The 27,230-nt window shown below is 48.0% G+C and overlaps 1 long non-coding RNA gene across 1 annotated transcript in view; it reads right to left on the reverse strand.

Annotated features, from left to right (window-relative positions):
* LOC135050719 (uncharacterized) overlaps positions 1–26,900 on the reverse strand; it is a 38,865-nt gene extending 11,965 nt beyond the window's left edge. The window contains exons 1-2 of the long non-coding RNA XR_010241763.1: positions 25,515–26,900; positions 14,205–14,314 (exon numbers count right to left, since the gene is read on the reverse strand). This is a non-coding gene — a long non-coding RNA (uncharacterized LOC135050719). The remainder of the gene's footprint in view (positions 1–14,204; positions 14,315–25,514) is intronic.
* Positions 26,901–27,230: the final 330 nt, after the last annotated feature.

Genomic DNA, 27,230 nt, shown 5'->3' on the forward strand with positions numbered 1-27,230 from the left:
CTGCACCTATGGTAGCTATGCCCTTGATAGTTGATGTAGAATCTTAGAAAGATAATGATGGTAAAGAGTTTCATCAAATTGTATATCAATATCTAGCCTCAATAACAGTATAAGAGGAACCCTCTATATGTGTGTCCTCAATATCGTTGAGGCAGCACTAATGTACCCCTAAATATGACACTTTTGATTTAAGGATTAAACACCAGGCAAAAAGATTCCAAGCAAAGCAAGCATTTATATCATATTATGCCATACATGTATATCTGATATTGTTGGGACAGTGCTAATGCACTCCAATGTTAGACACTGTCACTTTACAAGAAATTCTGAGCAAGACAAATATTCATAGTAGAAAGACTCTTCAGGGAACATGGGCTCATAAATAATTGCAGGTATTGTCTGTGTATTTAAACCACTTATGCTCTCAACTGAGAGTGCTGCTAAGGCAAAAGGAAAACAGTGAAAGGCACAAATTTACATTATGGGGTAGAGGGAAGTTACATACCAGTTTCGAATCAACAGTGTGGCGGACAGTCTCAAATGAGAAGCCGCCAACGTGGGTGAGACCAAAGGGTGTGCTGAGTAGTTCTGCTGCCAAGGTGCCAGTAGGAATATGCGTTTCGCCCGTGTGACAGGCTTGCACACTTCCTGAGGTTGGTCTTTACTGTGATACTCATCTCTTTTCTGTGCAGGAAAACACCTATTACCTCTATGAAACCTGTTGTGCGACAGTTTTTAAATGGGGGATTTACAGACAAATGAAATGGGAAATCCTGGGTGTTAATGGAGACAATTGTTCACAGCTCTATGCAAAAAGGATGTAACTAGCGAAAACAGGTACAACTCATTTAGCAATGAGGGACTTTCCAATTAAACCAATTCTGTCTCTTTTCTGTTTACAAGGTTGTATTCAAAATTGTACAAACTCAGTCTTTTAGAATAAATGCCTTTATTTGTGCTGATACAGCGATGTCTTAATAATTCTCACAGTCACAATGTGGAAGGGGAAGAGGGCGGCCTCAATAACTTCCTTGCAGTGCTTAGCTTACGGATTGTGGCATTTCAGTGTTTACTTAGGGAATGTGCCGTGATGCCATCCATGCCCTTTACTTGAACAGATGGAGATAGGGGTCCCTTAATATGGGTATCAAGCTTGCCCTGGGCTCTTGTTATTTAGTCACTTGTTTACTCACCCAGTCCGTCTTAAGCAGAGGTTTCCACTTGTTAGGCCAGTCCTTAATGCCTTCTCTCAGTCCCAAGATAGCCACGCCGTCTGCGCTTCTCCTCAGGTCCAGCAGCGTCCGGTCTCCGGCTGATGTGTCTCAACAGCAGCACTTGTCTCTCCAGCAGCACCCCGCTGCTTGCACTCTGCAGCACTGCTCTCACCGCCCAGTGTCCCATGGCTGTCACTTGGTCTTTCAGTTCCCGCTCTACTCCTCGTGCAGTAAGCGTTCCCAACACCACCTCTCACACTCCACAACTCCTCCTTGTTCCCACAAGGCTCTGGTCTCCCAGGTTGCCCCCGTCTATTTGGCAGTCCGCATCTGGACCATGTGATCAGACCAGGGTCCCTGCTTTAACTCCTGCTGTGCCGCGGGATCCCCCCCCATGCTGCTGCGGACCTGTAAGTAATTTCGTAAAGGGTTATACAGACCATTTTTCCAGGATGCCACAATAGCAGGTACCATGGTTATAATTCTGAGTGACACAGTGGGAACTTGCAGAAAACTTGGGTCCCTTGATGGGGGCTGCAAGCTTAAATATATTGATCAACATATGAACCAAACTCCTTTGTTAATTATGGTCACATATAATTTTGCACCCCAAATCCAGAAGTGCTGAGTGCAGTGGATAAATGCCATGTGTGTTCACTCAATTATCTAACTACTAATGCACAGGTACACAGTCACAACATGATGCGAGACCCATGTAATAATACACAATGAAGCAAGGGACAGCACCCCGGATGTTCCACAAAAAAATGTCTATTTAACCAGAGTCGGACTGTCCCATATGGATACAGGGGAAATCACCAGTGCCTGTGGGCCCCAACCCCTCCTTTAATGTCAGGTTCCAGGCTATGCACTGGAATTATACATTGTTGCTTTATTAGAGGGTCAGTTACCTAGTAGAGCAGGAACATGGATGAACATGGCGACTTGGTCTTTTTCTATAAAAATTGCACCAAGATCCTTCCTCCTGCCAATTAAATATAGTGGTTGCGTTAACCCTATGGTCCCAGGCAGTGTAGTATCCATGCTGTCTGCAGGTTATATCCTTTCCAATGGTTTGCCAAGTCTCTGCATTTTACCAGTGGCCCTTCAGTGATTTTAACACTATATCCAAAAATTGCATAATTGTACACTAATTTGTGGAAGACCCGGAGTCAGAGGCGTATCTAGCACGGGGCGAGCAGGGCACGTGCCCTGGGCGCCATGGCAGCCCCAACAGAGGGGGGCGCCACCGGCACCTGCACGGCCCACTCGCCCCAAGCTTCAGGGATTCCGCCGGCGCTACCCGCGGCGCTTTCCCTGTCTCCCCGGCTGCTGTGCCTGTCACAATAGACAGGCAGCGGCAGCCAGGAGCCTCCCGGCCCCTACTCCCCCCTGCAAAGTGACTGTGTACGCGATCGCGTGCGCGCATGCACGTGCGCGACCTCGGGGGGGCGTGCGGCCCCAGAACAGCAGTGAGTGCAGGTGAGCGGGAAGGGGGTGCGGGACATTTTGTATGTGTGTGTGTGTGTGTTAAGTGTGTGTGTGTTAATTGTGTGTGTGTCGGACAGTGTGCGTGTGACAGTGCGTGTGTGTTAATTGTGTGTGTGTGTGTGTGTGGGACAGTGTGAGTGTGTTAATTGTGTGTGTGGGACAGTTTGAGTGTGTGTAAATTGTGTGTGTGTGACAGTGTGCGTGTGTTAATGGTGTGTGTGTGGGACAGTGTGTGTGTGTTAATTGTGTGTGTGTGTGTGACAGTGTGAGTGTGTTAATTGTGTGTGTGGGACAGTGCGTGTTTGTTAATTGTGTGTGTGTGTGTGTGACAGTGTGAGTGTGTTAATTGTGTGTGTGGGACAGTTTTGAGTGCATGTTAATTGTGTGTGTGTGGGACAGTGTGCGTGTGTGTTAATTGTGTATGTGTGGGACAGTGTGAGTGTGTTAATTGTGTGTGTGTGGGACAGTTTGAGTGTGTGTTAATTGTGTGTGTGTGTGGGACAGTGTGCGTGTGTTAATTGTGTGTGTGTGGGACAGTGTGCGTGTGTATTAATTGTGTGTGTGCGGGACAGTGTGCGTGTGTGTTAATTGTGTGTGTGTGGGACAGTGTGCGTGTGTTAAGTGTGTGTGTGTGTGTGTGTGTGTGGGACAGTGTGAGTGTGTTAATTGTGTGTGTGTGGGACAGTGCGTGTTTGTTAATTGTGTGTGTGGGACAGTGTGCGTGTGTGTTATTTGTGTGTGTGGGACAGTGTGCGTGTGTGTTATTTGTATGTGTGGGACAGTGTGCGTGCGTGTGTGTTAATTGTGTGTGGGACAGTGTGCGTGTGTTAATTGTGTGTGTGTGTTAATTGTCCCGGCAGTTATTGGCGTCTGTAGTGTGCGCCCCGTCCTCCTCCGCTGCCGCTGACAGGAGCGGCGGTGTGCGGCTCTCCCCCTCCTCCGCCGGCTCCGTCCTCCCGTCGTGGCCCTGCAGTGTGTGCCGGTCTCCCCAGCAGCAGCAGCAGCAGGTTAGTCTCTCTCCCCCCCCCCCCTCTCTCTCTCTCTCTCTCTCTCTCTCTCTCTCTCTCTCTCCTCCTGTGGATTGCAGTTTGTAAGTATCATTTTAATTTTTACAGGTACCCCTATTGAATTCTACTGGACAAGTGGACGTGACCGGCGTGGGATGTAGGTAAGTAATCTGTCTCTTATTTTTACAGGTACCCCTATTGGATTCTACTGGACAAGTGGACGTGACCGGCGTGGGATGTAGGTAAGTAATCTGTCTCTCATTTTTACAGGTACCGCTATTGGATTCTACTGGACAAGTGGACGTAACCGGCGTGGGATGTAGGTAAGTAATCTGTCTCTCATTTTTACAGATTCCCCTACTGGATTCTACTGGACAAGTGGACGTGACCGGCGTGGGATGTAGGTAAGTAATCTGTCTCTCATTTTTACAGGTACCCCTATTGGATTCTACTGGACAAGTGGACGTGATCGGCGTGGGATGTAGGTAAGTAATCTCTCTCTCATTTTCACAGGTACCCCTATTGGATTCTACTGGACAAGTGGACGTGACCGGCGTGGGATGTAGGTAAGTAATGTGTCTCTCATTTTTACAGGTACCCCTATTGGATTCTACTGGACAAGTGGACGTGACCAGCGTGGGATGTAGGTAAGTAATCTGTCTCTCATTTTTACAGGTACCCCTATTGGATTCTACTGGACAAGTGGACGTGACCGGCGTGGGATGTAGGTAAGTAATCTGTCTCTCATTTTTACAGGTGCCCCTATTGAATTCTACTGGACAAGTGGACGTGACCGGCGTGGGATGTAGGTAAGTAATCTGTCTCTCATTTTTACAGATTCCCCTACTGGATTCTACTGGACAAGTGGACGTGACCAGCGTGGGATGTAGGTAAGTAATCTGTCTCTCATTTTTACAGGTACCCCTATTGGATTCTACTGGACAAGTGGACGTGATCGGCGTGGGATGTAGGTAAGTAATCTGTCTCTCATTTTTACAGATACCCCTATTGGATTCTACTGGACAAGTGGACGTGACCGGCGTGGGATGTAGGTAAGTAATCTCTCTCTCATTTTTACAGGTACCCCTATTGGATTCTACTGGACAAGTGGACGTGACCAGCGTGGGATGTAGGTAAGTAATCTGTCTCTCATTTTTACAGATTCCCCTACTGGATTCTACTGGACAAGTGGACGTGACCAGCGTGGGATGTAGGTAAGTAATCTGTCTCTCATTTTTACAGGTACCCCTATTGAATTCTACTGGACAAGTGGACGTGACCAGCGTGGGATGTAGGTAAGTAATCTGTCTCTCATTTTTACAGGTACCCCTATTGGATTCTACTGGACAAGTGGACGTGATCGGCGTGGGATGTAGGTAAGTAATCTCTCTCTCATTTTCACAGGTACCCCTATTGGATTCTACTGGACAAGTGGACGTGACCGGCGTGGGATGTAGGTAAGTAATCTGTCTCTCATTTTTACAGATTCCCCTACTGGATTCTACTGGACAAGTGGACGTGACCGGCGTGGGATGTAGGTAAGTAATGTGTCTCTCATTTTTACAGCTACCCCTATTGGATTCTACTGGACAAGTGGACATGACCGGCGTGGGATATAGGTAAGTATGTGTGAGTGTGTCAGTGTGCTTTAATAAATTTTTACTGTCACGGTGTGTGAGTTGTGTTTTTATTTGGGTATTTTTTCTGTTGTAGAACTACAGGTACCGGCGGGCCCGTTATTTCCCTGCATGTTGGTACTTGAGGTTCTCCAAGTACCAGCAAGCGGGGGAGGCTTTCTGGACCTTGTAGTTCCACAACAAAAAACAATATTCTTTTCTCTGACGTCCTAGTGGATGCTGGGTACTCCGTAAGGACCATGGGGAATAGCGGCTCCGCAGGAGACTGGGCACAAAAGTAAAAGCTTTTAGGTCACCTGGTGTGCACTGGCTCCTCCCCCTATGACCCTCCTCCAAGCCTCAGTTAGATTTTTGTGCCCGGCCGAGAAGGGTGCATGCTAGGTAGCTCTCCAGAGCTGCTTAGAGTAAAAGTTTTAAATAGGTTTTTTTTATTTTCAGTGAGACCTGCTGGCAACAGGCTCACTGCATCGTGGGACTAAGGGGAGAAGAAGCGAACTCACCTGACTGCAGAGTGGATTGGGCTTCTTGGCTACTGGACATTAGCTCCAGAGGGACGATCACAGGTTCAGCCTGGATGGGTCCCGGAGCCGCGCCGCCGGCCCCCTTACAGAGCCAGAAGAGCGAAGAGGTCCGGAAAAATCGGCGGCAGAAGACGTTCCTGTCTTCAATAAGGTAGCGCACAGCACTGCAGCTGTGCGCCATTGCTCTCAGCACACTTCACACTCCGGTCACTGAGGGTGCAGGGCGCTGGGGGGGAGCGCCCTGAGACGCAATAAAACATGTTTAAACCTTATATGGCTAAAGAAATACATCACATATAGCTCCTGGGCTATATGGATGCATTTCACCCCTGCCAGTTTTCCTAAAAAAAGCGGGAGAAAAGGCCGCCGTGAAGGGGGCGGAGCCTATCTCCTCAGCACACAAGCGCCATTTTCCCTCACAGTTCCGCTGGAAGGAAGGCTCCCTGACTCTCCCCTGCAGTCCTGCTACAGAATCAGGGTAAAACAAGAGAGGGGGGGCACTAATTGGCAGAAAATACATATACAGCAGCTATAAAAGGGAGAAACACTTATATAAGGTTATCCCTGCATATATATAGCGCTCTGGTGTGTGCTGGCAAACTCTCCCTCTGTCTCCCCAAAGGGCTAGTGGGGTCCTGTCCTCTATCAGAGCATTCCCTGTGTGTGTGCTGTGTGTCGGTACGATTGTGTCGACATGTATGAGGAGGAAAATGATGTGGAGGCGGAGCAATTGCCTGTAATAGTGATGTCACCCCCTAGGGAGTCGACACCTGACTGGATGGTCGTATGGATTACGTGACAGTGTCAGCACTTTGCAAAAAACTGTTGACGACATGAGACAGCCGGCAAATCAGTTAGTGCCTGTCCAGGCGTCTCAAACACCGTCAGGGGCTCTAAAGCGCCCGTTACCTCAGATGGTCGACACAGACCCAGACACGGATACTGACTCCAGTGTCGACGGTGACGAGACAAACGTAATGTCCAGTAGGGCCACACGTTACATGATCACGGCAATGAAGGAGGCTTTGAACATTTCTGATACTACAAGTACCACAAAAAAGGGTATTATGTGGGGTGTGAAAAAACTACCCCTAGTTTTTCCTGAATCAGATGAATTAAATGAATACCCTTTCCCGCCAGAGGTTAGGGCGCGTTGGGAAACACCCCCTAGGGTAGATAAGGCGCTCACACGCTTATCAAAACAAGTGGCGTTACCGTCTCCTGATACGGCCGCCCTCAAGGAACCAGCTGATAGAAAGCTAGAAAATATCCTAAAAGGTATATACACACATACTGGTGTTATACTACGACCAGCAATCGCCTCAGCCTGGATGTGCAGTGCTGGAGTGGCTTGGTCGGATTCACTGACTGAAAATATTGATACCCTGGATAGGGACAGTATATTATTGACTATAGAGCATTTAAAGGATGCATTACTATATATGCGAGATGCACAGAGGGATATTTGCACCCTGGCATCAAGAGTAAGTGCGTTGTCCATTTCTGCCAGAAGAAGTTTATGGACACGACAGTGGTCAGGTGATGCGGATTCAAAACGGCATATGGAAGTTTTGCCGTATAAAGGGGAGGAGTTATTTGGGGTCGGTCTATCAGACCTGGTGGCCACGGCGACGGCTGGGAAATCCACCTTTTTACCCCAGGTCACCTCTCAGCAGAAAAAGACACCGTCTTTTCAAACTCAGTCCTTTCTGGGGACCATAAGGGCAAGCGGGCAAAAGGCCACTCATTTCTGCCCCGGGGCAGAGGAAGGGGAAAAAGACTGCAGCAAGCAGCCTCTTCCCAGGATCAGAAGCCCTCCCCCGCTTCTGCCAAGTCTTCAGCATGACGCTGGGGCTTTACAAGCGGACTCAGGCACGGTGGGGGCCCGTCTCAAAAATTTCAACGCGCAGTGGGCTCACTCGCAAGTGGACCCCTGGATCCTGCAGGTAGTATCACAGGGGTACAAACTGGAATTCGAGACGTCTCCCCCTCGCCGGTTCCTGAAGTCTGCTCTACCAACGTCTCCCTCCGACAGGGAGGCAGTATTGGAAGCTATTCACAAGCTGTATTCCCAGCAGGTGATAATCAAGATACCCCTCCTACAACAGGAAAAGGGGTATTATTCCACGCTGTTTGTGGTACCGAAGCCGGACGGCTCGGTGAGACCGATTTTAAATCTGAAATCATTGAACACTTACATAAAAAGGTTCAAATTCAAGATGGAATCACTCAGAGCAGTGATAGCGAACCTGGAAGAAGGGGACTATATGGTGTCTCTGGACATCAAAGATGCTTATCTCCATGTCCCAATCTACCCTTCTCACCAAGGGTACCTCAGGTTTGTGGTACAGAACTGTCATTATCAGTTTCAGACGCTGCCGTTTGGGTTGTCCACGGCACCACGGGTCTTTACCAAGGTAATGGCCGAAATGATGATTCTTCTTCGAAGAAAAGGCATCTTAATTATCCCTGACTTGGACGATCTCCTGATAAGGGCAAGGTCCAGGGAACAGTTAGAGGTCGGAGTAGCACTATCTCAGGTGGTGCTACGTCAGCACGGGTGGATTCTAAATATTCCAAAATCGCAGCTGATTCCAACAACACGTCTACTGTTCCTAGGGATGATTCTGGACACAGTCCAGAAAAAGGTGTCTCTCCCGGAGGAGAAGGCCAGGGAGTTATCCGAGCTAGTCAGGAACCTCCTGAAACCAGGACAAGTGTCAGTGCATCAATGCACAAGGGTCCTGGGAAAGATGGTGGCTTCTTACGAAGCGATTCCATTCGGAAGATTCCATGCAAGAACGTTTCAGTGGGATCTGCTGGAAAAATGGTCCGGATCGCATCTTCAGATGCATCAGCGGATAACCCTATCTCCAAGGACAAGGGTGTCTCTCCTGTGGTGGTTGCAGAGTGCTCATCTTCTAGAGGGCCGCAGATTCGGCATTCAGGACTGGATTCTGGTGACCACGGATGCCAGCCTGAGAGGCTGGGGAGCAGCCACACAGGGAAGAAACTTCCAGGGCTTGTGGTCAAGCATGGAAACGTCTCTTCACATAAATATCCTGGAACTAAGGGCAATTTACAATGCCCTAAGTCAAGCAAGGCCTCTGCTTCAGGGTCAGTCGGTTTTGATCCAATCGGACAACATCACGGCAGTCGCCCACGTAAACAGACAGGGCGGCACAAGAAGCAGGAGGGCAATGGCAGAAGCTGCAAGAATTCTTCGCTGGGCGGAAAATCATGTGACAGCACTGTCAGCGGTGTTCATTCCGGGAGTGGACAACTGGGAAGCAGACTTCCTCAGCAGACACGACCTCCACCCGGGGGAGTGGGGACTTCACCCAGAAGTCTTCCACGTGATTGTAAACCGTTGGGAAAAACCAAAGATGGACATGATGGCGTCTCGTCTCAACAAGAAACTAGACAGATATTGCGCCAGGTCAAGGGACCCTCAGGCAATAGCGGTGGACGCTCTGGTAACACCGTGGGTGTACCAGTCAGTGTATGTGTTCCCTCCTCTGCCTCTCATACCCAAAGTACTGAGAATCATAAGAAGGAGAGGAGTAAGAACTATACTCGTGGCTCCGGATTGGCCAAGAAGGACTTGGTACCCGGAACTTCAAGAGATGCTCACGGAGGACCCGTGGCCTCTACCTCTCAGAAAGGACCTGCTCCAGCAGGGACCTTGTCTGTTCCAAGACTTACCGCGGCTGCGTTTGACGGCATGGAGGTTGAACGCCGGATCCTGAAGGAAAAAGGCATTCCAGATGAAGTCATCCCTACCCTGGTCAAGGCCAGAAAGGATGTAACCGCAAAACATTATCACCGCATTTGGCGGAAATATGTTGCGTGGTGTGAGGCCAAGAAGGCCCCTACAGAGGAATTTCAACTGGGTCGTTTCCTGCATTTCCTGCAAACAGGACTATCTATGGGCCTAAAATTAGGGTCCATTAAGGTTCAAATTTCGGCCCTGTCAATCTTCTTCCAAAAAGAACTGGCTTCAGTGCCTGAAGTTCAGACGTTTGTCAAAGGGGTACTGCATGTACAGCCTCCTTTTGTGCCTCCAGTGGCACCTTGGGATCTCAATGTAGTGTTGAGTCTCCTAAAATCACATTGGTTTGAACCACTCACCACTGTGGAATTGAAATATCTCACATGGAAAGTGGTCATGCTGTTAGCCCTGGCTTCAGCCAGGCGTGTCTCTGAATTGGCGGCTTTATCATATAAAAGCCCTTACCTAATTTTTCATTCAGACAGGGCAGAACTGAGGACTCGCCCTCAATTTCTCCCTAAGGTGGTTTCAGCGTTTCACATGAACCAGCCTATTGTGGTACCTGCGGCTACTAGGGACTTGGAGGACTCCAAGTTGCTGGACGTAGTCAGGGCCCTGAAAATATATGTTTCCAGGACGGCTGGAGTCAGAAAATCTGACTCGCTGTTTATCCTGTATGCACCCAACAAGCTGGGTGCTCCTGCTTCTAAGCAGACGATTGCTCGTTGGATTTGTAGTACAATTCAGCTTGCACATTCTGTGGCAGGCCTGCCACAGCCAAATTCTGTAAAAGCCCATTCCACAAGGAAAGTGGGCTCATCTTGGTCGGCTGCCCGAGGGGTCTCGGCTTTACAACTTTGCCGAGCAGCTACTTGGTCAGGGGCAAACACGTTTGCTAAATTTTACAAATTCGATACCCTGGCTGAGGAGGACCTGGAGTTCTCTCATTCGGTGCTGCAGAGTCATCCGCACTCTCCCGCCCGTTTGGGAGCTTTGGTATAATCCCCATGGTCCTTACGGAGTACCCAGCATCCACTAGGACGTCAGAAAATAAGAATTTACTTACCTATAATTCTATTTCTCATAGTCCGTAGTGGATGCTGGGCGCCCATCCCAAGTGCGGATTGTCTGCAATACTTGTATATAGTTATTGTTACATAAATCGGGTTGTTTATTGTTGTGAGCCATCTTTTCAGAGGCTCCTACGTTTATCATACTGTTAACTGGGTTCAGATCACAAGTTGTACGGTGTGATTGGTGTGGCTGGTATGAGTCTTACCCGGGATTCAAGATCCTTCCTTATTATGTACGCTCGTCCGGGCACAGTATCCTAACTGAGGCTTGGAGGAGGGTCATAGGGGGAGGAGCCAGTGCACACCAGGTGACCTAAAAGCTTTTACTTTTGTGCCCAGTCTCCTGCAGAGCCGCTATTCCCCATGGTCCTTACGGAGTACCCAGCATCCACTACGGACTATGAGAAATAGAATTATCGGTAAGTAAATTCTTATTTTTTTACTTACATGGTTATCAGCCTCCCATCCACAGCCCACGGATGGGGGGGACAGCCTCAGGCTTCACCCCTGGCCCTTGGGTGCCTGGAGGGGGGGTGACCCCTTGATTTAAGGGGTCCCCACTCCTCCAGGGAACCCCGGCCAGTGGTGACTAGTTGGGGGGGTAATGCCACGGCCGCAGGGACCTACATAAATGTGTCCCCCGGCTGTGGCATTATGTCCCTGGCTAGTGGAGCCTGGTGCTGGTTTTAAAAATATGGGGGGACCCCTACATCTTTTGTCCCCCGTATTTTTGGAACCAGGACCGGACTAAGAGCCCGATGCTGGTTGTCTAAATACGGGGAACCCCTGTCCAATTTTTTCCCAGTATTTAAACAACCAGGACCGGCTCAAAGAGCCCGAGGCTGGTTATACTTAGGAGGGGGACCTCACGCAGTTTTTTTTTTACATTTTTAACCCATTCAGACCCTTCTCCATTAAGTTAATGGAAACCCTGGACAACAAAATTGCATTCATGTCCTCCTCCCACTCCCTTCCCAGTCCCAAACACTAATTATTAATTTTTTCTATAAAAATGTACAATATATCACAAGTATGATGAGCAGGCATGCAGCGGGCATTGGCGGCTTTGGACTGAGTTGCAAATTAGTGGCGGAGGGCTGGGTCAGTTGATGGTGGGCGAGTTTGTAAGCCATTGGTGGTGGCAGCGGGCATCGACTCAGAGGCAGTGGCGGGCTTTGGCTCGGTGGCGGTAGGGGTCATCGGCAGGATTCGGCGGACATTATGGCTGTAGTGCCTCACCGCACACCACTGAACTCACCGCATGCCACTGGTGTGTGGGACAGTGTGCGTATGTGTTAATTGTGTGTGTGGGACAGTGTGAGTGTGTGTTAATTGTGTGTGTGTGGAACAGTGTCAGTGTGTGTAAATTTTTGCAGTCCAGTGTGTGTGTGGGGGAGAGGAAAGTATGAGAATGTGTGTGTGTGTGTGTGTGTGTGTGTGTGTGTGTAGTCTGAGTGGGTGTGTGTAGGATTTGGGGGTGGCAAGTCTGTGTGTGTGTAATCAGTGTGTGTGGGATGTACTAATGGCCATTTACCGAAAACAGATATGTATTAAACCACGGGCACTGAGATGCCCTTCTCACTCACCATCCAGCTGGGTGGGCGAGCCGGGCGGGTGGAAAGCCAGCAGCAGGGGCAGCATGCCGGATATCAGCAGCCGAGGGTGGGGGCTGTAATGCACGTGCGGAGCCCAAAGCCGGAGATCAGCAGCATGCTGACCGGCAATAAGCAGCTTCTGCTTCCGCGTTCAACATGCTGCTGATCTCCGGCTTTGGGCTACGCAGGGTTCGGGGGATGGGTGTCCTCTGCCGGTGTACTGCAGCTCCGGGGGTGCGGGCTCCGGAGGCTTTCAGCACTGTTGAATATCCAGCTGCCTCAAGTATGTACAGCCCGCACCCTCTGCTGCTGATATCCGGCATGCTGCTGCTGGCTGTCCCCCCGCCTGGCTCGGCCACACAGCTATATGGTGAGAAGGGCATCTCAGTTCCTGAGGTTTAACACATATGCCTCAGAAAATGGCCTCTGCGGTAAACGATACTAATGCTTACCATGACAGTAACAGCGGGGAGGAAGGCGCACATCGGGATCCTGCAGCATGAAACAAGAACCCCTTCGGAGCGCAGCAGACCACACTGAAAAGGGTGCATACCCGGTGCGGTGCTCTGCATCCCGGGTGGTGCCGAAGATGTGGAGTGTCGGAGGTGGCAGAAGCGCCGCAGCTTGGGGTGAGAAACCGCTGCAGCCCTTCCGCTGCTAAACTCTGCAATTAATCTATTAAGGGGGTGGGCTCCCCTCATCATAGTGCCCCACAGGCCATGTTAATTCTGGGGGTAGGATCCCCTAACTCTATAATGGGAATTTTGGCTCATATCATGTGCTGTAACGTGAATTTTGGCTCATACCGTGTGCTATAATGTGAATTTCGGCTCATACTATGTGGGGTAATGTGAATTTCGGCTCATACTGTGTGCTATAATGTGAATTTCGGCTCATGCCGTGTGGGGCAATGTGAATTTCGGCTCATACTGTGTGCTATAATGTGAATTTCGGCTCATACCGTGTGCTATAATGTCAAAGGGGCACCAGTACTAGATAGTATAAGGGGTCCTACTACACTGAAGGACACGCCCCTTTGAGTGACCACGCCCCTTTTCCGGAGCGCGCGCGCCTTCGGCGCGCGCATAATTGCTTTCTGCACTCTTTCATTCCACCTTCAAAAATTCAACTTCAACCACTGCACCTACATACACATACATACACATACATACACACCCTGACATCTTTATATGCAGTGACACCGGTGGCGTCTGCACATACTTTCCTTTTGTATTTTTTTTTTATTATCATTTTATTCATTTATTATTTTTATTTAATTTTTTTTTTTTTTTTTGGGGGGGGGCGCCATTATTGATCTTGCCCTGGGCTCCAAAAACCCTAGTTACGCCTCTGCCCGGAGTGCCCCCCCTTCTGCCCCCCCCCCCTTAAAAACCCTGTGCTTGTCCCTGGGTCTGTATATATAAACTCTATATACAGTATGTGTGTACGAGCTTCAGTTCCACCTATAGCCATCACAGGTGGATATGAGAGATTCAGTATGACATACTGGCGGCCAGGATGCCGATCGTCAGTATACCGACAGTAGCATCCCAGCCACCAGTATGCTGGCAGTGGGGTGAGAGCCAGAAAGACCCTTGCAGGTTATATTCTCCCTTTATGGGTGTCATGGACTCCCAGGAAGGGAGAATAACCTGTGTCGCTGGTATTCCGATGCCAGCGTTTCACTGCTTGTCGGGATTCCGGCGTCTGTATTGTGATCACCGGGATCCCGACTGGCGGTATGCTAACCGCTTCCAGATATGAGACCGTCTATTAAAGCTATATAATTACTGTGCAATGCAGAGTTGATGTATATCATATTTTTGTCCATATTAAAAGTATGCTATAGAGCTACCAAAACTATTTACTCTAATTTGGAATCTTCTTTTCTTACACAATGTGATCCCTCCTTGGGTGACCTGACTTCTGGATTTGGTGACTTCCGACTTCTCCTAGTGTTCAGTCTTTTATTTAAGTTTCACTATGATTCACTGTTTTTAAAATCTATGAGAAATACATGAAAAATCACCTATATTTACACATGGATAAGATATACATTACACATATGCCAGAAGTTAAAATTTACAGAAATAGGAAATTATGGGGCAGATGTATTAACCTGGAGAAGGCATAAGGAAGTGATAAACCAGTGATATGTGCAAGGTGATAAAGGCACCAGCCAATCAGCTCCAATATGTATATTAACAGTTAGGATCTGATTGGCTGGTGCCTTTATCACCTTGCACATATCACTGGTTTATCACTTCCTTATGCCATCTCCAGGTTAATACATCTGCCCCAATATACTAAGCAAAAAAGTACAAAAAAATTAACTTTCATTAACATATCATAATTGTCACACTGATGCCTTTTATAAACTTTTATAAACTTGATCATGATAATTTTGCCCCATGTTCATGGTGGTAATAAGGATATATCAGAAAATCTATTAGTAGAATGTATCTCAACACAAACTTTTAGTTCAATAAACTGTTAGTTTCACTGTGTAATGGACAGTGCCGGCTCCAGGCCTACTAGCACCCTGAGCGAGAAAATTTCAAAGTGCCCCCCCCCCCCCCACCCCCACACACACACACACACACACACACACACACACACACACGCACGCAACTTTATATTATCAGACTATAAATATATTTTCACACCCCTCTACACACACAATTAGCAGCCTTACACATAACGCCCACAGTAGTGTACTTTACACATGATGTCTCCGGTATATTGTACAGTGCCAGATACACATACGCCCCCAGTAGTGCCAAATACACATACACCCTCAATAGTGCCAGATACACATTATATGCTCCCACCAGTGCCAGATACACAAATGCCCCCAGCAGTGCAGTGCCAAATACACATTTATATGCCTCCACAGTGCAGTGCCATATATACACATTATATGCCCCCACAGTACCAGATAGACATTATATTCCCCCAGCAGTGCCAGATACACATATGCCCCCAGTAGTGCCAGATACACACATGCCCCCAGTAGTGCCAGATACACACATGTCCCCAGTAGTGCCAGATACACATATGTCCCCAGTAGTGCCAGATACACATATGTCCTCAGTAGTGCAGTGCCAGATACACATTTATATGCCCCCACAGTGCAGTGCCATATTTACACATTATATGCCCCCACAGTGCCAGATACCCATTATATGCCCCCACAGTACCAGATAGACATTATATTCCCCCAGCAGTGCCAGATACACACATGCCCCCAGTAGTGCCAGATACACACATGCCCACAGTAGTGCCAGATACACATATGCCCCAAGTAGTGCCAGATACACATATGTCCCCAGTAGTGCCAGATACACATATGTCCCCAGTAGTGCCAGATACACATATGTCCCCAGTAGTGCCAGATACACATATGCCCTTAGTAGTGCAGTGCCATATACACATTATATACCCCTACAGTGCCAGATACACATTATATGCCCCCATCAGTGCCAGATACACATCATATGCCCCCACAGTGCCAGATACACATAATATTCCCCCCACAGTGCCAGATACACATTATATTCCCCCACAGTTCCAGATATACATTATATGCCCCACAGTGCCAGATACACATTATATGCCCCATAGTGCCACTTATTGTAATATGTCCCCACAGTGCCAGATACACATAATATGCCCCCACATTGTCAGATATACATGCCCCCATATTGTCAGATACACATGCCCTGCACCATGCCAGAAACACGTGCCCCGCACCGTGCCAGATACACGTGCCCCCCAGAGTGCCAGATACACTTGCCCCCCAGAGTGCCAGATACACTTGCCCCCCAGAGTGCCAGATACACTTGCCCCCCAGAGTGCCAGATACACTTGCCCCCCAGAGTGCCAGATACACTTGCCCCCCAGAGTGCCAGATACACTTGCCCCCAGAGTGCCAGATACACCTGCCCCCAGAGTGCCAGATACACATGCTCCCACATGTGTTCAGCTGTGCATGACAGGGAAGCAACAGCTGCTACTGCACTGAGTCTGCCACAGCATCCATCCCATGGTCTGCCTCCTGGGTCCTATCAGTGTCTGTGCCAACGAGGGGGAGTGCTGTGGGTGGACTAAAGCTAAGCTACTCTGTGTACGCAGTGCGGCGCCGGCATCTGACTTCAGACACCAGCGCCATTCAGCGCACACAGAGTAGTTTAGCTTTGTCCCACCTACAGCACTCCCCCTCCCTCATCGTCACACACAGCCGCTGCTGCTAGTGCTAGGGAGGCGGACCGGGACGGACACTGCTGTGCTGCTGCAGGAGCTGCCACCAGGCAGGCTCCAATATGGCGGCGCGAGCGTGCGGCGCCCTTTAAGGGTGGTGCCCTGCGTGGCTGCCCTATGGGAACGTGCCTGAAGCGGGCCCTGGTAATGGACCACCTCTACCAAGGATCTAGAGCTAGGATGACAAGAGCTTTCTATTACAGATTGTCACGGCAAGTCACTTTGCTTAGAGACTAATCTATCTATCTATCTATCTATCTGTCTGTCTGTCTGTCTGTCTGTCTGTCTGTCTATCTATCTATGTACCCTAAAATAGAATATATGAATGTTTCTAGTGGGCCCGTTTACTAAAGTAAATTTGTGGAATATCCCCTGTTTTTGAGTGAGCTTTCCATTCCAGATTGTCATGGCAAGTCACTTTGTTTAGAGACTAAGGGGTCTATTTACTAAGCCTTGGAAGGAGATAACGTAGATTGAGATAAAGTACCAGCCAATCAGAGTGGTGTGTACTGCTCAGCTCACACCATGCCGCCTGTCTGGAAGCATTGTTCACTCAATTTGCTTTAGGCTTAGCAGGTGAGTGCCCCCCTGGCTTGCTCTAACATTCAGCATATGTACATAAACAATAATTGTGAAACAGTGAAAAAGTAAAAAAAACAGTTGTGATCATTGGTTTTGATTTGTAAACATGTTCAATTATTCAGACCATTGTTCTGTCAATATCATACAGTGAACTTAATATAGTGATGATAAACTGGTTAGTATACAATTGTTGGAATAGCCCAGACCGTCGTACGGGTGGTCTTCAGGTTGCCGGCGGCCGGGCTCCCGATGACCACCATACCGGCGCCGGAATCCCGACCGCCGGCATACCGACAACTTTTCTCCTTCTTGGGGGTCCACGACCCCCCTGGAGGGAGAATAGATAGCATGGCGCGCATAGTGCCCCACCGTGCCCACAAGGAGCTTATTTGCGCTCACCCAGCTGTCGGTATGCCGGCAGTCGGAATTCCGGCGCCGGTATGCTGGTCACCGGGAGCTGGCAACATATACTACACCCCGTCGTACCATTGGTCGGATCACTTTCAAGAAAAATCCCACATCATATCACTATAAACCAGTACATAGGTGATATTGTATTTGTACATATCATGCAGGAGTGTCAGTTACACGCATTTCCAAATATGATCAGCCTTCTACCATGTCAAGACCCTACGACTAATAGAATGGACCTCTCTCCAAAAAAATGAGACTCCCTACATTGGGTTTCATAATTCATGTTTTTAAAGTTAAACTAGTAGCCAACGTGCACGGTGATATCCCAGAAGCATCCAAGCTGGCAATATATTACCACCACTCCCTGTCAGTCACTGATCCCATACATGCCTGCCATGACTACAATAGAGTCTGCATTCAATTTTTAAGTCACACTAATACACTGCTCAAAAAAATAAAGGAAACACTTAAACAACACAATGTAACTCCAAGTCAATCACACTTTTGTGAAATCAAACTGTCCACTTAGGAAGCAACACTGATTGACAATCAATTTCACATGCTGTTATGCAAATGGAATAGACAACAGGTGGAAATTATAGGCAATTAGCAAGACACCCCCAATAAAGGAGTTGTTCTGCAGGTGGTGACCACAGACCACTTCTCAGCTCCTATGCTTTCTGGCTGATGTTTTGGTCACTTTTGAAAGCTGGTGGTGCTTTCACTCTAGTGGTAGCATGAGACGTAGTCTACAACCCACACAAGTGGCTCAGGTACTGCAGCTCATCCAGGATGGCACATCAATGCGAGCTGTGGCAAGAAGGTTTGCTGTGTCTGTCAGCGTAGTGTCCAGAGCATGGAGGCGCTACCAGGAGACAGGTCAGTACATCAGGAGATGTGGAGGAGGCCGTAGGAGGGCAACAACCCAGCAGCAGGACCGCTACCTCTGCCTTTGTGCAAGGAGGAACAGGAGGAGCACTGCCAGAGCCCTGGAAAATGACCTCCAGCAAGCCACAAATGTGCATGTGTCTACTCAAACGATCAGAAACAGACTCCATGAGGGTGGTATGAGGGCCCAACGTCCACAGGTGGGGGTTGTGCTTACAGCCCAACACCGTGCAGGACGTTTGGCATTTGCCAGAGAACACCAAGATTGGCGAATTCGCCACTGGCGCCCTGTGCTCTTCTCACTGAGCACATGTGACGGGTTCACTACGATATGCCGGCGGTCGGGCTCCCGGCGGCCAGCATACCGGCGCCGGGAGCCCGACCGCTAGCTTACCGACAGTGTGGCGAGCGCAAATGAGCCCCTTGCAGGCTACGCGCGCCACGCTATTTTATTCTCCCTCCAGGGGGGTCGTGGACCCCCACGAGGGAGAATAAGTGTCGGTATGCCTGCTGTCGGGATCCCGGCGCCGGTATACTGTGCGCCGGGATCCCGTCAGTCGGCATACAGAAGACCACCCCATGTGACAGACGTGATAGAGTCTGGAGACGCCAAGGAGAACGTTCTGCTGCCTGCAACATCCTCCAGCATGACCGGTTTGGCAGTGGGTCAGTAATGGTGTGGGGTGGCATTTCTTTGGGGGGCCGCACAGCCCTTCATGTGCTCGCCAGAGGTAGCCTGACTGCCATTAGGTACCGAGATGAGACCCTCAGACCCCTTGTGAGACCATATGCTGGTGCGGTTGGCCCTGGGTTCCTCCTAATGCAAGACAATGCTAGACCTCATGTGGCTGGAGTGTGTCAGCAGTTCCTGCAAGATGAAGGCATTGATGCTATAGACTGGCCCGCCCGTTCCCCAGACCTGAATCCAATTGAGCACATCTGGGACATCATGTCTCGCTCCATCCACCAACGCCACGTTGCACCACAGACTGTCCAGGAGTTGGCGGATGCTTTAGTCCTGGTCTGGGAGGAGATCCCTCAGGAGACCATCCGCCACCTCATCAGGAGCATGCCCAGGTGTTGTAGGGAGGTCATACAGGCACGTGGAGGCCACACACACTACTGAGCCTCATTTTGACTTGTTTTAAGGACATTACATCAAAGTTGGATCAGCCTGTAGTGTGTTTTTCCACTTTAATTTTGAGTGTGACTCCAAATCGAGACCTCCATGGGTTAATAAATTTGATTTCCATTGATAATTTGTGTGTGATTTTGTTGTGAGCACATTCAACTATGTAAAGAACAAAGTATTTAATAAGAATATTTCATTCATTCATTCAGATCTAGGATGTGTTATTTTAGTGTTCCCTTTATTTTTTTGAGCAGTGTATTTCATTGTTAAATCATTTTGGACTTCAGCTATTAATCTGGCCACTGACAGTGCTTAGCATTGAGTTTGTTACTGCAGTTCCCCTGTTGAGTTGTTTTTGCTGCATATTGGAAAAATAATTTTGCTATCCATCAACACAACACATACCATAAGTAGGGCCCCAAGTGTGTAGAATCCTCCACCCCTCCTAGCTAGCTTCCGGCAGTCCCATCTTTCCAGTGATGTCTTCAAAAGAATGATACTTGAGCAGAAGATAGCAAAGAGCCTTTAATATCTCTTGTGCCAGAGCTATGTTTCCGAAGACATGGCAGCCATGAAAGGACGAGCTTTGCATACAGGGCTTCTTCTGCACACATCTCAAATTTTGGTATGATTGTTCTGGGTGTAATGTACGGAGTGGGGTCCCCTTGAATCAAGGGCCAACGGGCCTGAATCAGGTCCTGACATATATGTGATGCATGCAGCAAAGTACCAATTTCCGGGCCTGTACTGTGCATGTGTGTAGTACGGGTCTACGACAGCAGAAACAGTACGTCATCAGACTGTCAGTGATAGTCTGATGGCATTTGAGGATGGGGAGTGGGCGTCCGGCAACGACCTCCAGTTCTCAAAACGAAGGCATGTCGCCGCCTTTGCAGGGGAGGGATGAGGCCAGAATCTCCATCAGAGGGAAGGAAGGAGATTTCATGGCCTCTTTCTCAGACCTGCGGCGTCCGGCTTGCAACCAGCTGATGGTGTTGCATTTGTTCCTATGAAAAGAAGTGCTTCTGGGGGTAATTCAGACTTGATCGTAGCAGTTGGGCAAAACCATGTGCACTGCAGGGGTGGGGTGGGGGGCAGATATAACATGTGCAGAGAGAGTTAGATTTGGATGGGGTGTGTTCAAACTGAAATCTAAATTGCAGTGTAAAAATAAAACAGCCAGTATTTACCCTGCACAGAAACAATATAACTCACCCAAATCTAACTCTCTCTGCAAATGTTTTATCTGCCCCCTGTAGTGCACATGGGTGGTCATTCCGAGTTGATCGCAGCCAGCAACTTTTTGCTGCTGCGATCAACTGGTCCATGCCTATGGGGTAGTGTATTTTAGCTTTGTAGGGCTGCGATCGCTTGTGCAACCCTGCTAAGCTAAAAAAATGTCATGCAGAACAAGACTAGCCCTGGACATACTTGCCCTGTGCAACGATCTCAGCGATGCTGGGGCCGGCTTTGACGTCAGACATCCGCCCTCCGTTCTCCTGGACACGCCTGCATTTTCTTCACCACTCTCCGAAAACGGCAGACAACGGTCTGGTGACGCACAGGAACGCCTTCTTTCTGTCAATCTTCTTGCGGTCGCCTCTGCGACCTCTTTCTTCATTGTCCATGATGTAACCCGGCGACCCCTGTCGCCGGGCAACAACGCGAGCAGTGCAGCCATCACGCATGAGCATTCCAGACCCGTTCGCACCGCAGCGACAAACCGTTGCATGCAAACAGGTCGGAATGACCCCCATTTGTTTTGCCCAACTGCTAATAAATTTGCTGCTACGATTAGGTCTGAATTACCACCTCTGTTCACGGATATCCAGTAGACTTATAGATATGAGCTTTAATATGAATTTGAAAAAAATGCCTTTACTAGGATCAAAGTCTTATCCAACTTATCTTTAATTCAGAATGTTCAACAGTACACTGCTGCCTCTTTCCTTTTCAACCCCATCTTCTACATACATACACAGACCTATACACATAAATGTGCACATGTCGCTTTCTTTCATCACTGCATACGAGATATGAAAAAGTGTATCTGATTTGATTTTCTGCTCCAAAGCACATGAGTTTGCTATTTTGCATTTCTGAAGTTTTGTAAAACTCAACTTTTCAGGCAAAACAAAACAGGTGAAACACATTTAATTTTTATGAAAGAACATGTATTTTTTAAAGGAATAAAAACTAAGGTGTGTTTAGCTGCTGAATGCACCACTAATGTCATTTGCAATCAGGATTTCTCTTGAGATTACATACAAAGAAATGGTACTTTCAGTATTTTCTTGCATTAATGGTTTGTGTATGTTGTTGTTAATAATGCTGTACAGACTATGACAAAAGAAAAAAAATATATCACACTCAAGTAGGGATGAATAAATATAGGAAACTCAACTACTGTATCAAATGCTTAGGTTGGATGGTGCATAAAGGTCCTACAAACAAAATAATTAAAAAAGTCCAAAAAAATAGAATTTTTTTAATTATCAAATAGATAACTAATGTAATAAAAATGTAATATAAAAATGTTGTCAATTATACAGCTCTATATAAGGGTAAGAATCACCAATCAAACAAAACAGCTAACAATTTACATTCGTATTACTTTCATTTTGTTTGAATTTTATTAAGATGTTTTAATTACAATTTATTGGTCGATGGCTTTATTTTTTTTATATACTGTGGATACATTACCCATTTGGATCACTGATCCTTATTCCAAATGATACTAACGCTGCATTCACTATTTACGTGAAAACAACCAGTCATACTAATTAAAGCATAGAGGAAACCATGGGGCAGATGTATTAAGCCTGGAGCAGGGATAAAGCAGTGCAGTGGCGTAACTACTGCTCCCACAGCCCCCGCGGTGGCTTGAAGGCGCAGGGCTGCGGGGGGCGCAGCCACTGATTAAGCGCAGATTGTCATGCGGACGAGCCGTATGCATGTCAATCTGATGTCTCCCTCCTTCCCTCCGCTGATAATGCTGTTGCTGCTTCTTGAGGGGAGGAGAGCGCGCAGCGTGTGCCTCTCCTGCCCCTCTGTGTCTACTTTCAATTTGGCCCGTGAGCCAATCAGAGCTCGTGGTCCTGCAGCCAAGGCTCCTGATTGGCTGCCGGACCGCGAGCTTTGATTGGCTCATGGATCGGTGCCTAATTGAAAGTAGACACCAGCACCGCCCTAGACTGAGCTGAGGGGCAGGAGAGGCGCACGGTGAGCTCTCCTCCATTAACACTAAAACACAGGGCAGTAGCAGCACGGTAAGGAGGGGGGGACACAGGAAATATGTAACTGGCACTGGGGGCATATCTGAATCTGGCACTGGGGGTATATCTGGCATTGGGGGGCATTTCTGTATCTGGCATTGGGGGTCATTTATGTATCTGGCACTGGGGGCATACCTGAATCTGGCACTGGGGGCATATCTGGCATTGGGGGCATTTCTGTATCTGGCACTGGGATCATCTCTGTATCTGGCACTGGGGGCATATCTGGCACTGGGGGGCATATCTGGTACTGTGTGGGCCTTTCTGTATCTGGCACTGGAGGCATATCTGGCACTGGGGGCATTTCTGTATCTGGCACTGGGGGCATCTCTGTATCTGGCACTGGGGGAATATCTAGCACTGTGGGGCAATGTGTACCTGGCACTGTGGGGGAATATATGGCACTGGGGGCATATGTGGCACTGGGAGCACAGCCCTAGCAACAAGCATTACCCCCTGGTTACAAGCACAACACCCAGCTCATGAAACCCCTGGCAACGCGTATGACACCCTGGGCATGACAACCCCTGGCACTGCATGGAACCAAGAGCATGAAATCCCTGGCAACGAGCAGGTAATTTAAAAGTAATTAGAAGCCTTACTGTAGGTCTTAATGTGTAATGGGCATTGCGGTGTGTGGCATAGTGTATCACGGACATTGCGGTGTGTGGTATAATGTGTCACAGGCATTACGGTGTGTGGTATACTGTATCATGGACATTGTGGTATGTGGTATAATGTCTCGGGCATTGCAGTATGTGGCATAATTTATAATGGGCATTGCGGTGTGTGGCATAATATGTCACAGGCATTACGGTGTGTGGTATAATGTGTCAGGGGCATTACAGTGTGTGGTATAATGTGTCAGGGGCATTATGGTGTGTGGCATATTGTGTAATGGGCATTATGGTGTATGGTATTATGTCTAAGGGCCATTGCAGTGTGTGGCATAATGTGTAAGGGGATTACTATAAGGAGGAAAAATGACAAATAATGTTAGGGACATGAATTAGGATTATTTTTTTCCCCCTGTGGTGGCCAATGTCTCGGCGTGCAGAATCTGGGGTATAAGGAAGACTTTACCTGCATTGTCACGCCCCTTTCAGTGAAACCACACCCATTTAAGTGAGGCCACGCCCCCTTTTCCGGGAAAATTCCTAGTTACGCCACTGAAGCAGTGATAAGTTGAAGGTGATAACACACCAGCCAATCAGCTCATAACTGTCATTTTACAACCTGTAATCATTGGGTGGTGCATTATCACCTTCCACTTATCACTGGTTTATAACTTATCCAGGCTTCATACATCTGCCCCCATGTACTTTCTCATTACATAAAAATAGTGTCCAAAGTATGTTCATTATTTACATTTATTTAACCCCTTCACTGCAGAAAATTAATCCTACTGGAAGTCCACGGCAATGGGGGGTGGGGGGGGGGGGCTCATTTAAAAAACAATGTCCTTCTCCTAACCATTACTAATTACTGGTGGGGATCTTCTACAACCTGTGCAGAAGAGTGCTGATGTGACTCATGGGAAAGCACAATGATGACATTTTTGTAAACAAAAACACAATATATAATGCTGGGGAATAGCTGGAGAGGTGTACATGTAAATCACATCTATAGTCACATACACTCTGAAGTCTTGAGCTGGGGGGCCACTTATATATTTTGCTATGGGACCCACACAGTTCTAGTTACATCCCTGGAGATATGTACATCTTCATCCCCATAATGGTACATGCTCATGTGGGGGCTCCCATACTTTATGTGAGCCAAATAATGTGGCTCTTCAGTAGTTATTGTGTGCTGATCACCTAAAAAAGGAGATTTATGTGTAACCCTTTTCAATGGGGATTGTAATTACCAATATAATGTATCCCGTAAAACTGTGCCTCCACCCAAATCTTTTCCCTATTCACTGAATATGAATTAGGTTCAGGGTAGGGGTGGTCTTCTGTTTGCCGGCGGTCGGGCTCCCGGCGCTCAGTATACCGGCGCCGGGAGCCCGACAGCCGGCATACCGACAATTATTTTCCCTCGTGGGGGTCCACGACCCCCATAGAGGGAGAATAAAATAGTGTGGCGCGCGTAGTGCGCCACCGTGCCCGTAGCGTGGCGAGCGCAGCGAGCCCGCAAGGGGCTCATTTGCGCTCGCCAAGCTGTCGGTAAGCCGGCGGTCGGGCTCCCGGCGCCGGGATGCTGGTCGCCGGGAGCCCGACCGCCGGCCAGCCGTAGTGAACCCCAGGGTAGACCTGGGAACACCCTGTATTAATACTGTAGATATTGAGATATATATTTATATATTCCCGATTGATATTAAATACCTTCTTTCTTCACAGGTTTTCTGGCAGTGTATCACTTGCGGTCAATTCATCGCCACGTCAATGACAGAGGTACGTAGGGTACGAAACACCATCTTTCTTTAAACTTTACTCACATGTATAATAGGTACAATACATAAATATAATACACTATATTTCTTATAACCCCTATGTGTAGTTATATTAAATTAGATTATACACATGAGATGACACCTTTCGTAACCATAACTATTATCTCTATATATTTATATACATAGATATATATATATATAACACCATAGATCATAACAAATTCGATATAGATAAATATATTACTTTATAACTACCATTAAGTCCCACGCTTAGACTTATTCATATGAGTTAATTAACTCCTCCGGTTAAATAAAGTTGGGTTATCCTTTGTAATCCTCCCTTGCGTGAGTAGTGGATTAATTATATATGCATATATAATCTATTGAGGTGGATACTGAGTAAAGTATGTCCTCCAGCGTAAATAAGCAGAAACTTGGTAACAAATAATTCTCCTTTACTATTAAATCAAAGCAGCTGTGGCTCCTGGGTAATAGAGACTTCTATCTTTTACATGGCTTGTAAATATGTATTAACTGCAGTTAACTTTGAGCTGAAGTAAGATTCCTTCTCAATAAATACTTGGTTTCTCTTGCTGTAATATGTATCCATTCGTTGCTACACTTACTTTACACTGCCACACATATATTGTAACTGTATCCTTTTTGACTAGACTGGCTGGATGCACATGGATGAATCATAAATCCTGTGCTTGTCAGTAGGTAACTCATCCAGAGCAGTATTATATGTCTCTAGTACATGGCCACAGAGGTAACGATAACTAGCCAGTTATAGATTTTAGTTGAATATGCTTATGTCCATAGTGTATTGATGGATATCCTTTACTACAGTCTGCACTTTATAGTTATATATTGGCAGTCAGCACTTGGTGAATATTAATTAATAAATAGTAACTATCTCTGCCACAAATGTACTGAGTTTGTATAGTAGTGTCAAGGGTGAATAAGTGCACTGTAGTAATATCATTACAGACCTTAGATGTCTTCAGTGAATGTCTCCTGACACTCACTATCGCTCTGATAGATAGCCCCGCCCCAATAACCTCTCATTGGTGGGCAGGGGATTCAGCTATAGGTGAATTAGTGGAGGAGTGATTGACCTGTGGTTCAGCACCGCGGCCACTGTCCGATGGTTGCTCCGGTCACTGCTCCCCCGGCTATTTGATCTGCTGGGCTCCGGCCGCTGTCAGCTGATGGCTCCGGTCACTGCTCCCCCGGCTCTCCGCTCTGCTGGGCTCCAGCCGCTGTCAGCTGGTGGCGCCGGTCACTGCTCCCCCGGCTATCCGATCTGCTGGGCTCCGGCCGCTGTCAGCTGATGGCTCCGGTCACTGCTCCCCCGGCTCTCCGCTCTGCTGGGCTCCGGCCGCTGTCAGCTGGTGGCGCCGGTCACTGCTCCCCCGGCTATCCGATCTGCTGGGCTCCGGCCGCTGTCAGCTGATGGCTCCGGTCACTGCTCCGTACGGCTTCTACAGTAAGCCGCTTGCTGCTCGGTTTCTTCAGTGTACTATCACTCGCTGGAGACCCCCTTTTCTATCCACTGCGCCGCCAATGTCTACAGCACAGCTCTTTGAGGCGGGCAGGGAGAGGCATGAGTGTCTCCTTCAGAGGCGCACACACAAGTCCCGCTCAACGCTTCAGCTCCCTTTTTTATACAGGAGCCCCAGGGGCCACGAGAGCATTTTCTGTCCTCGTGAATGCTCCTTTTTCCCGCCGACAGCACGAGCTGTCTCTAAATGTTCCTCGTGCCCTCCTGTGTACTTATTTACCTTCATATCGAGAGGGGTCTTTATACAGTCAACAAAGACATCAGAGAACACAGCATATTAAAGTGAACAACAAAAGTGGTCATTCCATTTAATGTAAATATTTAACACCCTCAATTAGTAATAAATAAAAAAGAAAAGGGTCCTACAATTACCTCAGGACTTTCTCATATTTACACCATTACTGGCA

This window comes from Pseudophryne corroboree, chromosome 2 (genome assembly GCF_028390025.1).
Source record: "Pseudophryne corroboree isolate aPseCor3 chromosome 2, aPseCor3.hap2, whole genome shotgun sequence".
NCBI lineage: Eukaryota > Metazoa > Chordata > Amphibia > Anura > Myobatrachidae > Pseudophryne > Pseudophryne corroboree.